This window comes from Eulemur rufifrons, chromosome 4, assembly GCF_041146395.1.
Source record: "Eulemur rufifrons isolate Redbay chromosome 4, OSU_ERuf_1, whole genome shotgun sequence".
NCBI classification, from domain to species: Eukaryota; Metazoa; Chordata; class Mammalia; order Primates; family Lemuridae; genus Eulemur; species Eulemur rufifrons.
Genome location: NC_090986.1, coordinates 19,395,688 through 19,410,194, shown reverse-complemented (window position 1 = coordinate 19,410,194; position 14,507 = coordinate 19,395,688). Strand labels below are relative to the sequence as shown.

At 42.2% G+C, this 14,507-nt stretch overlaps 1 protein-coding gene across 2 annotated transcripts in view; it reads right to left on the bottom strand.

The window, feature by feature from the left end:
- The window catches only part of FARP1 (FERM, ARH/RhoGEF and pleckstrin domain protein 1), a 262,046-nt gene that overhangs the window by 91,108 nt on the left and 156,431 nt on the right, over positions 1-14,507 (bottom strand). The gene's annotated exons all lie outside the window — the stretch shown is intronic.

Sequence of the window (14,507 nt, the reverse complement as noted above, 5' to 3'; positions counted from 1 at the left end):
TGAATGATATCTTTATAGCTCCTAAAATTCATCTATAAAATAGATGCCTATAAAGCATTATACGGGCCGGGCGCAGTCACTCTCGCCGGTAGTATTAGCACTCTGGGAGGCCAAGGTGGGAGCATTGCTCGAGGTCAAGAGTTCGAGACCAGCCTAAGCAAGAGCGAGACCCCTGTCTCTACTAAAAAATAGAAAAAAATTAGCTGGACAACTAAAAATATATAGAAAAAATTAGCCAGGCATGGTGGTGCATGCCTGTAGTCCCATTTACTCGGGAGGCTGGGGCAGAAGGATTGCTTAAGCCCTGGAGTTTGAGGTTGCTGTGAGCTAGGCTAACACCATGGCACTCTAGCTGGGGCAACAGAACGGGACTCTGTCTCAAAAATAAAATAAAATAAAATATATAAAGCATTATATGAATTCCCCTGTGAATGCTGGCTACATTCAAGGATGTAAGGAAACCCAGTATACAGCACCACTAGAATTTATGAGGGCTTAAATGCATCCACTACGTGACAATTTCTTGGGGTAAATGGCACCATAATGGGCTCCGTGGACTCAGTGTTCATGCCCCAATGTGTACCAGGCAGCTAAAGCCTAAAACATTCCCAGACATAATGACACCATGATACGTTCAGAAATTCCATTTCCCTTGCTTTTTAGGAATTGGTACCGAACTATTTTGCTGTGTCAATACACCCAGGGCTAAATTCTGCTTCAGAGGAAGCACCTCAGAGAAGAAAGGTGGGAAAAGCATTTGTTCCTCATTCTTTAAGAAAATTATTATCCCTTTTCTTCCTATAGTAGATTTACTCCATCAGCCTGCGGTATTTCTCTGTACTTGTTGCCAATGAATTTTTAAACTTCACTCTGAAAGTAATTCTGTTGCAAATCACATCTCAGAATGGTTTTTTTGTTTGTTTGTTTGTTTGAGACAGAGTCTTGCTCTGCTGTCCAGGCTAGAGGGCCCTGGTTGTCAGCGTAGCTCACCAGCAACCTCAAATTCCTGGGCTCAAGCAATCCTCCTGCCTCAGCCTCCTGAATAGGTGGGACTACAGGTGCACACCACCATGCCTGGCTAATTTTTTTCTATTTTTAGTAGAGACAGGGTCTTGGTCTTGCTCAAAGCTGGTCTTGAACTCCTGACCTCAAGCGATCCTCCCACCTCAGCTTCCCAGAGTGATAGGATTATAGGCATGAGCCACTGTGCCTGGCCCACATCCCAGAAAGTAAAACGGTGCAGCTAATACGGAAAACAGTATGGCAGTTCCTCAAAAAATGAAAAAATAGACTCATCATATGATCTAGCAATTCCACTTCTGGGTATAGACCAAAAGAACTGAAAGCAGGGTCTTGAAGAGATACTTGCACGCCCACGTGCACTGCAGCACTATTCACAGTAGCCAAAAGCTGGAAGCAACACAAGTGTCCATCAAAAGATGAACGGGTAAACAAAATATAGCGTATATACCTACAAGGGAGTATTATTCAGCTTTACAAAGGAAGGTAATTCGGGCACATGCTACATCATGGGCGAACCTTGAAGACACTATGCTAAGTGAAGTAAGCCAGTCACAAAAGGACAGATACGGCATGATTCCACTTAAATGAGGTACCTAGAATAGGTAAATTCATAGAGACAGAAGGTAGAATGAGGGTTGTCGGGGCCTGGGGGTAGGAGAACGGGGCGTTAGTGATTAGTGGGGACACAGTTTCCGTTCTACAAGATAAAGAGTTCTGGAGATGGATGGTGGTGATGGGTACACAACCACGTGAACGTACTTAATGCTACTGAATGGCATAAGTAAAAATGGTTAAAATGGTAAATTTTGTTATGTATATTTTACTATAAGAAAAAGTGCAGAAGAAAAGGGGGAAAAGTGAGGAATGGGGCTCACATCTATAAACAACTGAGGGTTACTCACAATACAATCTGTAACACTACTTTTAAGAACAAGAAAATAAAGAACCCATTTTCCTTATATTAGATCTCAGAAAAATATTGGGGGGTAGGACCTTATCACATGGAGAGAATGAGTGAACATCCATGTGTACGCACTAAATATTTGCTAATATTTCTCAGCACAAAGAGCTCTTTCATATGTCTGGCAAAGAAATGGGTAACATGAACATCTTTGGAAGTAACCGCAAATTATGCATTTGGGGCAGGCTTCGCACTGGAAGACGATAATAGGATTCAAAAGCTATTATACCAATCTACTAGCCCTTTATTGCTTTAAGAAAAAGAATCCAAAGCTGTAAACAAGTCAGTAAAGTCTGAGGGGGAGTAGGGGGGAGGTGGCAACAGCACAGATGAAGCTGGCAGAACACAGAGAGGAGACCCGGAGGAAAACTCATCCGCGAAAGTATTTTCTCAAAGAGTACCTTACCGTAACACACACACACACACACACACACACACACACACACGGCTGCAGGAACTATCACACATGAGGAAGGCAAACCAAGTTATCTAGGCATCATTTCAAAACCCTTGTATGTTAGTAATGGTTTAATATGGAAAGGATCTGATGAAAAATGAATGTTTTTTTCAAATGTTCCTAAGTGATTGTGTTGGGGGTGGGGGCAGATCTCTAAGGCTCCCATCGGATCTACGAAACTGAGTCCAGCTGACCCCATACACTACCAGTCTTGATTATAATCTTCTAGAAGTACACTCTTTACAAGAGGCCAAATAGTAATTATAATGTTCTATTAACATTTTGGAGAACAAACCAGTGATGAGTGAAACTACGTAATCAAATTTTTGCCACTTTTTTCTTAGTGGTTACTTTTAATTATGCCCTAAAAGGCAGCTGAATTTTAATCTAGTGCACAAACAAGTTGGCTGACTCCAAACTGTGTGTCCCTGCTGCCTTCTCCGTTCTGAATTGGCTTTTCATTGGATCCTATAAAATAAAACTTAGGAGAAGGTTTACATTCTTGGGGAATGTCTGGCAAGTAACACTGAATACTAAACAGTCTGCACATTCACATAGAGCTTCAAGCTATTAATAAATGTGAATCAAAGTTGCTTTAGTTTATTGTGCCTTTAAAATATCTCTATGCCTTCAGGTTACTTCTATAGCAAAGTTTTATGTGGGAGTATTTTTTTTCCTCTTCTGAAAGAATAAACACACAATTCTTTCTGTAGGTTGGGGGTATCTTCTTCTCCCTACCTCCTCAAAGAAGCTAAATAAATGAATCCCCTACGTGATAAAGCTGAAGTTATACGTTTCGGAAATTATCTCATAGACCAAAATCTATAAAGATAATGTTTGACCAGGTTTACAAGATTTGCATTCGCTTAGGTTTCAGACAGCCATTTCTGGAAGCATTTTATTTTTTCTGTTTTGCGATTGGCGTAACCATGACAACCAGGGTATGCTCTCATCCAGCAGAAGAGAATGGCTTTTCCCTACCATTAATACCTATTAGAATATTGTTCAAAGTCCAATAACCCCCTAACCCTCAACCCGTCTGGTCACAGGGCATTACAATGTCACAGATTTTCCTACAGCCCTTCAGCAGTTTTTGACCAGGAGGGTAGAAATATTAATAACTATGGCGGCTTGAGGAGGCTGGGGTAAACTTATTAAGTGAGTAGCCACGTGTGGGCACTACACTAGGTACTGAGAGAATGGAAATTGAGACAAAAAGCGTCTTTGAGTTGGTGATGTATACAAATAACCAGCTAACCTGGAACACATGGTATGTCAAAGGAACTAAGAAAAAGTTGTTGAAGGTCAGAGAACAGAGCAACTGGTTATGCTCTCTGCTGGGGGCAGTACTTTGGGAGTGGAGTTCCTAAGGTGGCTTAAAAGTAGCCCATCTGAATGGGTCTTGAAAGATGAGTAGGAATTTGCCAGGTAAATGTGATGCATTAGTTTGCTTGGGCCGACATCACAAAACACCACACACTGAGTGGCTTAAACCACAGAAATTTATTTTCTCTCAGTTCTGGAGGGTGCGAAGTCTACAACCAAGGTGCTGGCGGATTTGGTTCCTGGGGAGGGCTCTCTTCCTGGTTTGCAGACGGCCACCTTCTCACAGGTCTTCACATGGCAGAGTGAGAGTAAGTGAGAGGTATCTGGTGTCTCTTCTTCTAAGGACACCAGTCCTGTTAGATCAGGGTTCCACTGTTATGACCTCACTTAACCTTAATTACCATAATTCCTTACTCCAAACACAGCACACAGTGGGTACTATGTCAACAGATGAATTTTTGGTGGGGAGTGCAGGGCCACAACTCAGTCCACAGCACACGATTCACGAAAGGAATGGGGATACTATTACTTCCGCTCTAGGACTGATGTGAGGATTAAATGGAACTAGGACCACAAAGTCTCTAGCAAAGGACCTGGCACATGACACGCGTTCTCTGTTAGTGCTGCTGCTACCACGATGCTAGGGGAAAATGTGAACTTATAGAATGAATGTCTGGGGACTCAGTTGACACTGTAAGGAGGTCCCACTTCTCCACCCCAAAGTCATGTCTCTGCAATGTCCCAGGAGGGAGAGCCCAGCTAACACAGCAGTAAGCCCCGAGACACTGTCCCAGGGGCTAAGTCCATGCCAGGTCCTTGCTGGTCGCTGCCTCGGCTGGAGGTGATTAAGGACAGCACTCCTCCAACAAAATGTGCCCGTCGGTCACCTGCGGACGTTGGTAAGCTGCAGAAGCTGATTCCAGAAGTCTGGGGTGAGGCCCAAGAACCTGCATTTCCAACAAGCTCCCAGGGGGTGCCGGTGATGGTGCAGGGACCAGGTATGAGCTGCCACCAGTCCCCAGCAGGCATGGCTGGCTCTGGGGTCTCTCACTGTGATTTCCATCTGGGGCTAAGATCAAGCCAGAGACTCAACCACAGTAAAACATGCCAACCTCACTGTGACCTGCTGAATTGTATCCTTCAAAAACATGAGATAAAATCCTAACCCCAATACCTGTGAATGTGGCCTTATTCAGAAAGAGGATCTTTGCAGAGGTAATCAAGTTAAGATGAGGTGGTTAAAGTGAGCCCTAATCCAATACAGCTGGTCTCCTCATAAGAAGAGGGTGTGGGGACAGAGAGACATCGGGACAACACCCCATGACGACGCAGGCAGAGACTGGAGGGCTGCAGCTGCAAGCCCAGGAGTGCCAAAGAGTGCCGGCCACCACCACAGCTGGAAGGGGCAAGGCAGGATGCCACCCGGAATCCCAGAGAGCGTGGGCCTGATGACACCTTGATCTCTGGCTTCTTTCCTCCAGAATGGTGAGAGAATATATTTCTGTTGCTGGAAGCCACCCCGTTTGTGGTATTTGTCATGGCAGCCCTAGGAGACGGGTGTAGCCACCTCGGACCGCCCTGTTGCTCGTTCCTAAGCTGCAGGGAGGCAGAAACAGTGCAGTGGTGTTCAGCACCGTCCCGTTCCAAATAAACACATTACAACCAAGTAACAACCCCACAGTGGCTCTGCAGTAACAAAAATTCTGGCCTTCAACATGTCTCTAACTCGATAATCAGATACGCTCAGCAAACAGTAGACTCATCATAGGACATAATTTATTTTTCTTGCTGCTAAAAGGTACTCCTGTTTTTACAGTTGTCGCTCTAGACGTGAGCAGTACTCCACAGCTGAAGCTCCTTTTACAAACTATTATCTCTTTTGAGACCCCTACAACCTGGTAAGGCAGGAGGGGCTGGATCCCGGGCCCAGAAGTCACACAAAGTCCCAGCTCTCCACCCGGGACATCCCCTACCCCTGCCTGGCCCTCCCTAGCTCCCCAGCTCAAAGAGAAAAACCGCCAATGGAGCAGAAGTTCCAGGAGAGTACAACTGGGGAAGTTCCGCAGGAACCCACCTATCCGTTCCTAAGCATGTTTTTCCTAGAGAGCTGAGCACAAGGCCACTGCCAGAGTGGCCTTAATGTAAACTAGGAGAAGACTGTCAGACTCGTGGCCAAACGTGGCAGATTGAACACGCTTATCCCCGCTGCACCCAGGAACCCCACCGCGACAGGGAAAGAATGAAACGGGGCAGGGGAAGCCTAAGAGAAGATGGCAGGCGACAGATTTCCCCCAAATTTTGGAAGATGACCAAAGAAAGATGAAATCTAATTACAGAGGAGAGGAGCAAGAGCCAGCAGGAGGAGGCAGCCGCCTTCCGCAGAACTCCCCACAAGGTCAGAAATGGCAGGAGACGCCAGGTACTTCCGACAGTGCTGGGTATACTAAAAAAAAAAAAAAAAAACACCTGCAGAAACACTGTAATTTGTATCCACATATAGCTTAGAGCTTATAACCTTAAAAAAACACACAGAAAGTTATAAAAAGGGATACTGGAATAAAAAGAAAAGGCTCTCAGAAATAAAAAAATATTGGAGAAATAAAAATTTCACTAAAAGAGTTCAGAGATGAGAACTTCCCTAGAAACTAGACTCAAAAGTAAAGACATGGAAAAGGGGAGCGGATATGAGACTTTTGAGCCTCCGTTCAAGGGTTTCGACATCTCAATAACGTGATTTCTGGACTCAGGTCCAAGAAGAAAGGAAAGATTGAAGAGGGCCAGGCGGGGCGTGTCTCACAGAATGAATGAGTAAAGCTCATCTTGAGGCAAAGTATTGGGAAAATTTAAAGACGTAAGAGAGAAAAGCAAAGGATGAAAGACTCAGAATGGCACAGGACTTCATGAAAGTACATTAGAATAGAGAACAGGTGTTCCTACCTTCTCCACTCTATGGGACATCAAGTGTAAATGAAGACACTTGGGGCCAGATGCAACTTGCCCTGGGGCCTTGCTCTATGGGGACACGACCAACACACCTGCACCTCGTCTGTGCTGCACCTGCTGGGACATTCCTGGCTGAGGGACAACAGAGTGCCCAAGGTTGCACTCACTTGAGGCAAACTACACTTTGTGCCTCAGTTTCTCTTCTGGAAAATGGGCAGAAAGGTTGTAACACTTCATAGGGCTGTCGTGAGGAGTAAATGACTCAGTGTACACCAAGCCCTTAGAATGGTATCCAGTGCTCAGCAAGCTCTAGTGGGTGTTAGCTGGGAGGAGGAGGAGGAGGAGGAGGGGGAGGGGATGGAGATGATGACTCAGAAGCTGTACAGCAGGCCGGATGGTATCCTGGTCAGGAAACTGTGATCACCATTGACAGGAACTAAAACTTTAATCCTAAACTCTGGGGAGCCGGAATAAGGCTTTCATTCTGGGTGACTGTAGCTAAATGTTTAGGCCTGCCAGTCGGTTCTGCCCACAAACGCCTCGATTCTTCCTCCGTGCTGTGGCTCTAGGGGCAGCCACACTGCCCTGAGGACAGACTGTCTCCTTGTTCCCTTCAGCACTAAGCCCCAGCGTTCAGAACACTCATTAAACACACTTCAGATTAGATTTCAGAGTCCCTGACTCCAGCCCATGAAGAGAATAGGCCCTTTCAGCTCCCTCACTGTAATTTAGCGATGTTATAACCACAGCGTCATTAGTACAGAACTCCCTTCTTCCTTCATTCCAAGACTTTGCAAAGACAAGGCTGAGAGAGAGAGAGAGAGAGAGTGTGTGTGTGTGTGTGTGTGTGTAGGTGTAGGGATTTCTACTGCTTTCTTGCAAACCTGCTATAAAGTGAGCATAGCAGAAAAACGTTTCTGGGAGAATTCAGCTATTCACAGCACTGGGTTTGTCTGCTTCTCACCTTGCACAATTCATTCTCTTTTGATCCCTTTTAGAATTAGATGAATAAAAACTTCTAAAACTTATTGAAATAGAAAACATCATGCTTGACATCTTGAAACTTTAAATATCTTTTAGGCAGAGAATAAAATATCATACAAAGAATGAACAAGGCAAGTATAATATAAACCTGACTGCTCAAGGAAGGCATGACACCATTTCCAGCAACAGAAGAAAGCTTGCCTTTCTCCTCATGCCTGTTTCGTTTGGCACTTTTACCCTTGGGCTCAGTGGTCTAATGAAGCCACAAACACCCATTCAGCCCACTGAACCTGAGTTTTCTTCAAAAGCACCTGATATGTGAAAAGTGGCCTTACTAATAACCTACCTAACAGAGGAAAATATTAAACAGAAAGTAAGAAAAATAACCTCACAGCACAACTGTCCTTTGTTTTAATTAAACACCGATGGCCTAACTCGTTGTCTCTAAGAGGTTATTTCTCAGTGTCGAAGAGCCCTAAGCGGACAGCAGGGGTGTCAACTCCCCACTCCAGCTCTCGCAGTTTCTGCCAAATACCAGATTCCAAGGACTCAGATAAGCCAGCCTCACAGAGGAAAGAGAAAAATAACATCTGCAAGAGCTTCACTGCCGCTGCAGTTGTAAGTCTACTAAAGCAGAGGGGGAAAGCTATTTTTAACCTTTGAAACTACAAACAACTTTCCCTCAGCTGCCCAGCATTTCTAAGTCTTCATTCATGTGCCATGGCCTGCCCTCCCCCCCCAAAAATGAATAAACTTTTACTTCTGTATATCTTAAACTGTGTGTGAGAAATCTTTCTCCACCCACGCACGCATTTCACACCCTTTCAATATCATACACTTGGCCTCCAAAATTATTGTTCCAAAGGAAGATGGAAAGTAGAAATTTTGTTGAAGTTAGTGTCACGTTTAAACAGAAAGGTGAAGACTTTGTGAAGCAAAGCCACCAAATGACATCTGTGGTTCCCAGTTCTCATCTTTCTCAATGTGCAAGCAAAGTTCTTCAACCTTGTCTTGGAAACATAGCTTTCTCCCAAGAACCAATCTCTAAGAATACTGGATGAAAGAAAAATTATTATCTTTACAGACACCTTCTACAGAAAACATTTTTAAAACTTTTTTTTCAATTAGTCAAGAGGGAGAACTGAAATGTTTTCTCAATCCCGAGAAAGGGTCTTTAAAAATTTTTTTATGCAAAATACTTTTAAATTAAAAATACATGAATCAAATAGAAGTATGAAAACACAGCTTTCAGATACTTTACCAATTCTCAGCTCTGGGAGAATTCTTCCCCCCACAAAGCCTTCCAAACAAATACATTTTATTTTTCATTCTTCTTTTATGTACTTTTCAGGTTTAATATTCTGTTAACCATGGACGTGAGTACTGGTGGGAGTGAGTTCCAGCTGGAGGTGTGTGTTTCTGCAAAGAGGTCAGAGTTCTAACCAGATACTTAGTACTTATTCTCCTTTGAAAACCTGGAAAGTTCGGATTAGTATAAGCACACAGTTTCTAGGATTAGGGAAAAGAAACTGACAAGTATATAACAAAAATATAAAAAGCATATCCAATAGAGACAGAAAGTAGAGTGGTGGTTGCCACAGGCTGGGGGGAATGGGGTTCAGAGTTTAGTTTGAGAAGATGAAAAGAGTTTTGGAGATGAATGTGGTCCACAGTTGAACAACAATGTGGATATACTTGATACCACTGAACCATATACTTAAAAATGGTTTAAATCGCAAATTTATGTTATGTATATTTTACCACAATAAAAATATGGAAAAAATCATACCCCAAATTATTGACAATCTACTAAAACGACTGGTAAATGCAGGGGTGGGTAGAAAAAGTCAAGCACTATAAAAAGTGTTTTCATTACAAAGAAAGATAGAGGGAAACCTAAATTTTATGCCATTTTCAATAGATGAAGCTACTACAACTAGGTATAAAAATATTCAAGATTACATTTGTGAGCAGCACAGAATGAGGGAAGACAGGGGTTCCACAGCCATCAGGTCACAACTTTGAAGACTTGCTTGCCACTTAACAGCTGCATGGCCCAGGTAAGTCACGTGGCCTGCTGGGGCACTGGTTTTCCCATCTGAACAATGGAATAATGATACTCTATAAAGCAGTGTTTGTGAGAATTAAGTGAGGGAAATACACAAAGTGCCAAGCACCGATGCCACGATAGAGCAGGTACTCAATAAATCAGTTAATCACTATGTTTCATTGTTAGTTGAAACATTTTCCATGCTATTGCCCAGTTTTGGTAGCTATGAAAACTCCATCTTGAGTATTTTTAAACCTCACTACACTTTAACCACTGTAAAATAAAGCTTATACTTTCCCTAACACTCCACTGTCTTTTAATTAGAGGCTGGGGAATGAAATAACGGAGATAAGAGGAAGGAGGGAGGAAAAAAGGGAGTTTCCTACAAAGTAGGAAACCACTAAGAAGCAAAAAAAATGGTATCTGTTTACTGTTCCCACCAGTGACTTGCTCAAGTAAGACAAAATATAAACATATAGATTCCCAATTTAGGAAAAAGAAACTTACAAATAAGTATATAACAAAACACTGACAGTCTACTAGAAGGAATGAAAGATCCTGAATTAACAAACACATTTTTTAAAAAATGTGAGCATCAGACAACAAGCTCCTTAGGTATTAATAAACCACAGTTCTGAAAACAAGACAGTTCTGCTTTGTTTACAACACAGATGCCGTAAGTTCTTACAAATGCAATAGAAAGGAATGCTGATCGATGGCCAGGGTTTAATTAAGGAACTAATTCTGCACAGTATAGCAGTGATTCCAAAAGGACCCTGGAAATGAGGTTCACCTGGAAACTTCCAAGCATTCCCATCCTTTAAATCCATATCTAGAGTCCTGCATCCCTGAATATTCATGCAATGGTTCTGCTTCATGCACACACTCACAGGTTGGTGAACACGTATGTTCATACACACACATGTTCATGGTACTCAGGAACAGGGACGCCATACAGCTTACCTTTACTGACATTCTTCTCAAATTCACCTTTTGGGAATACCTTGATGAAATTTTTTCCTGACAGTCTCCTTGTGTCTCTCTGTCTGCATTTAACCTCTGTCACTTATGATTACCATCTGACTTATCGCAGCAGCAATTTCCAAATAGCTTCTCAAGTCAGCTCTATCAGCAACTGTCATATTCTGCTAAATCAGATAGGTTACTCCTCTAGTCAAAACCCGTTTCTCTTAGAGTGAAAGCCATAGTCCTTACAATGGACAAAAGGGCCCCTGGTGACCTGCCCAGCCCTGCCACCTTCCTGAGTTCAAGTCCAGCTGCTCCCCCTCTGGCTCACTCCACTCCAGCTGCATCAGCTGTTCTCTGCACATACGAGGCACACCCCCACCCACCACAGGGCCTTTGCACAGGCTGGAATGCTCTCTCTCCAGAAATCTTCGTGGATAACTCCCTCACCTCTTTCTCTTCTTTGCTCAAATGTCAGCTTCGCAATAGGGTGGACCCTGACCGCCCTACTGAAAACTGCAATTTGCCCCCACACCCCATCCTTCTGATTCTACTCTATTTCTATTTTCACTTTCACGCCCCATTTTCTAACACCCAAAACAACGCATTTCCTTCTAATGTTCCTTACACATTGCTGTATTTCTCTGCTAGAATGCATATTCCCCAGGATGTGAATCTTTGTCTTGGTCACCACAATAGCATGATACATAGTAGGTGCTCATAAGATGTGCTGAATGAATAAAAGAGTAATTTTAAGACCATAATAGCACAGTCTTTAATAAAAAGAACTATAAGCTGGAGTCAAGATTCCAAAGCCAATTAGAAAATATATTTTTATTTACAAAAGCCATAAATGTGGACGACTAACAAAGGGCCGGCCATAGGAAAAACGTTTTAAGGAAAGTGCGAAAACTGAGGATGACATTCTCTTGATCAGGGAACATGTTAAACTGCAAAATGCACAACAAAACTAGTCACGTGACAGTCACATATGAAAAGAAACATCTACAGGAAGATTCACCTTGCACAGTGAAAGCGTTACATCACAAATAGTAAATGGCCACGTAACCTCTCTGCCCTATCCCTCAGATGGCTTTTAGGAATAAACTAAATATATGAATACATGGATGTGTTGGCTTTTTCTGATTTAGTGCTTTGGGAGATCATCAGACCCTCATTATCCTCCATCTCACATTCCATGGTTTCAGTTACCCTTGGTCAACCTCGGTCTGAAAATATTACGTGGAAAATTCCAAAAATGAATTCATAAATTTTAAATTGCAAACTATTCTGAATAGCGTGATGAAATCTGAGCCATCCCTCTCCATCCTACCCAGGACATAAATCCTCCCCTTGTCCAGCAGATCCACACTGTCTATGCTACCTGCCTGCTTGTCACCTAGCAGCTGTCTTGGTGATCAGATCGACTGTTGCAACACCGTGGTGCCGTGTTCAAGTCACCCTTATTTGATCTCAAAATGGCCCCAAAGGGTAAGAGTAGTGATGCCGGCAATTTGGATACGCCAAAGAGAACTGCTTCCTTTAAGAAAAAGGTAAAAGTTCTAGACTTAATAAGGAAAGAAAGATCTATGGTAAAAACTAATCTTCTATTTGGGAAATTGTGAAGAAGGAAAAAGAAATTCATGCTATCTCCTCCCCACCCTCACCCCGAGAGTCTTGGAAAATCCCCTGAGGACAAGGAGGGCTACTGTACTGGAACTTCCGTGCCCTTTTGGACGGGTTCACTAGTTACCTTTGTTGCCCTTGTGTGGTTGCTTCAAAGTTCAATAAAGAGAAGGATGCCTGAGATTTAGCACATTCCATTGTTAATTCATCCTGGTTTTCAGTTCTTGGCTCAGTTTAAGTCCCTTGTCATAAAGCCTTATTCTAAAGTAGACGAACCCAACAATCACCATTTTACTGATAGTTCCCTTTTATGTAGGTGTCATCACTACAAAGATTTAGTGGTTTGAAAACTGAAGGAAAATGTAAGATATATAATAAGAAATATGGGTATAGATTACACATTTTAAATGAAATCCTGTCCAATTATAAACTAAATTCAGTAACAGGGGCAGCCTGCAGTGGCCTAATATGAGCACTAATACAAAAGCCATATTTGAAAACATAGGGAAGTTTCTGAAAAAACAAAGCCAAGCAGTAAGAGCTATCTTTGAAAACAAAATATTTCTAAGTCATCTATGACTTAATTTGAAATGTTAATCTATAAAGGTGACATACAGCAAGGCATGTACACAAATGGAAAGGAATGTGTCCCCTTCCATAGAGAGTTAAGGTTATTCAGAGTGATAATATTCTATCGATAGTATGTAATCATTACATGCATCTTGTTCAAATTTATAAACAGTAACATTAGTGCTCGAAACAAATCAAAACACCAAAAGACAATAAGCACGTTTTTGAAACAAAGAATCTGTCATCTATCAAAAATTAAACATGCTCTGAAAGAAGAACGCGAGTTCACAGGTGTGCCTAGAAATTGGACAGCTGAGACTAAATTCTGACTGACACAGGCAGCAAAACGATCTAGTTCTAAAAGCCTGGATCTGCTGTCACCCTCTAAATTCTCAGTTAACCACGCAAGGTGACTTTAACATATTTGAAACAGTGATGCCAAAAGAAAAGTTAATTAAAGCTGCATATTGTAGTGGGTATATACTGAGTACTCCATTTTATAAAAAACACTGTGAAAATTACATATCGTTCTTTCTTCCTTAAAGGCTTGATTAGTCCAAATTACTCTGAATCAGGAGCGAAGACTCAGGAATGAATATGTTTGTAAAATTAGAAGGCAGGGAACAAATTCATAGAAACAGCAAGTAGAATGGTGGTGACCAGGGGCTGGGGGTGGGGGAAATGGGAAGTTGTTCAGTGGGAATAGGGTTTCAGATTTGCAGGATGAAAAAGTTCTGGAGCTCTGTTTCTTAGCAACATGAATATACCAAACACTGCTGAACTATATGCTTAAAAATAGTGAAGGTGGTAAATTTTACGTTATATGGGGTTTTCTTTTTTACAGCAATTTAAAAACAAGAAAAGGAAAAAAAGCAGTAAAGACTAAATCTCCAAGTCTGAGCCCGTTGAAAAAGAATGTTTCGTTAATGACAGTATAGGCCAGACTGATTTATTAATTGCTTGGAACAAAAACACAAAGCAGAAACCCAACACTACAGACAGGCAACACACCTGCACTTGAATGTTCCTTTGCATATGCTTATTCATTACCAAGTACAGTGAGCCATTTGTGTCTCTATGTTTGATTTTCATTCATTTTTCAAAGCAGTGGTCTACTGAGGGATCACCCAATAGAAAAATTTCAAAAGCGTTTATTATGTCATTAACAACTTCGTTTTCCCTCAGTGTGCCTCCTAGCATGTTAGAAAACCTGCGAAGAGCCCTGATAAAACAAGCTTTGTTTTCTCTGCTGAAATGCCCTGTGGCTGTTTCAGGGCACTGGGAACACAGTACAGCTTTCAGGCCCCGGCGGTATCAGGTTTTTTGTTTTGTTTTATTTTCAACACATGAGACATAACTCTCACCAACATGCTGAGTTTTACCCAATCCTTGTATGATAGCTCTATGAAGATCAAACTGGAAAAGCTACAAATACTAAGACAGATATTCTTGAGAAATCTTCTGAGCGTGTTCAAGTATGTGCCTCTCCGATTTATCAGTGCCTTACAACACACCTGTGCAATCTTGAGCTAAGGAACCTGATTCGAGTTCAGATACAAGATGGTTTAGCAAGACAGGGAAGACTAACATTTACCCCAGAT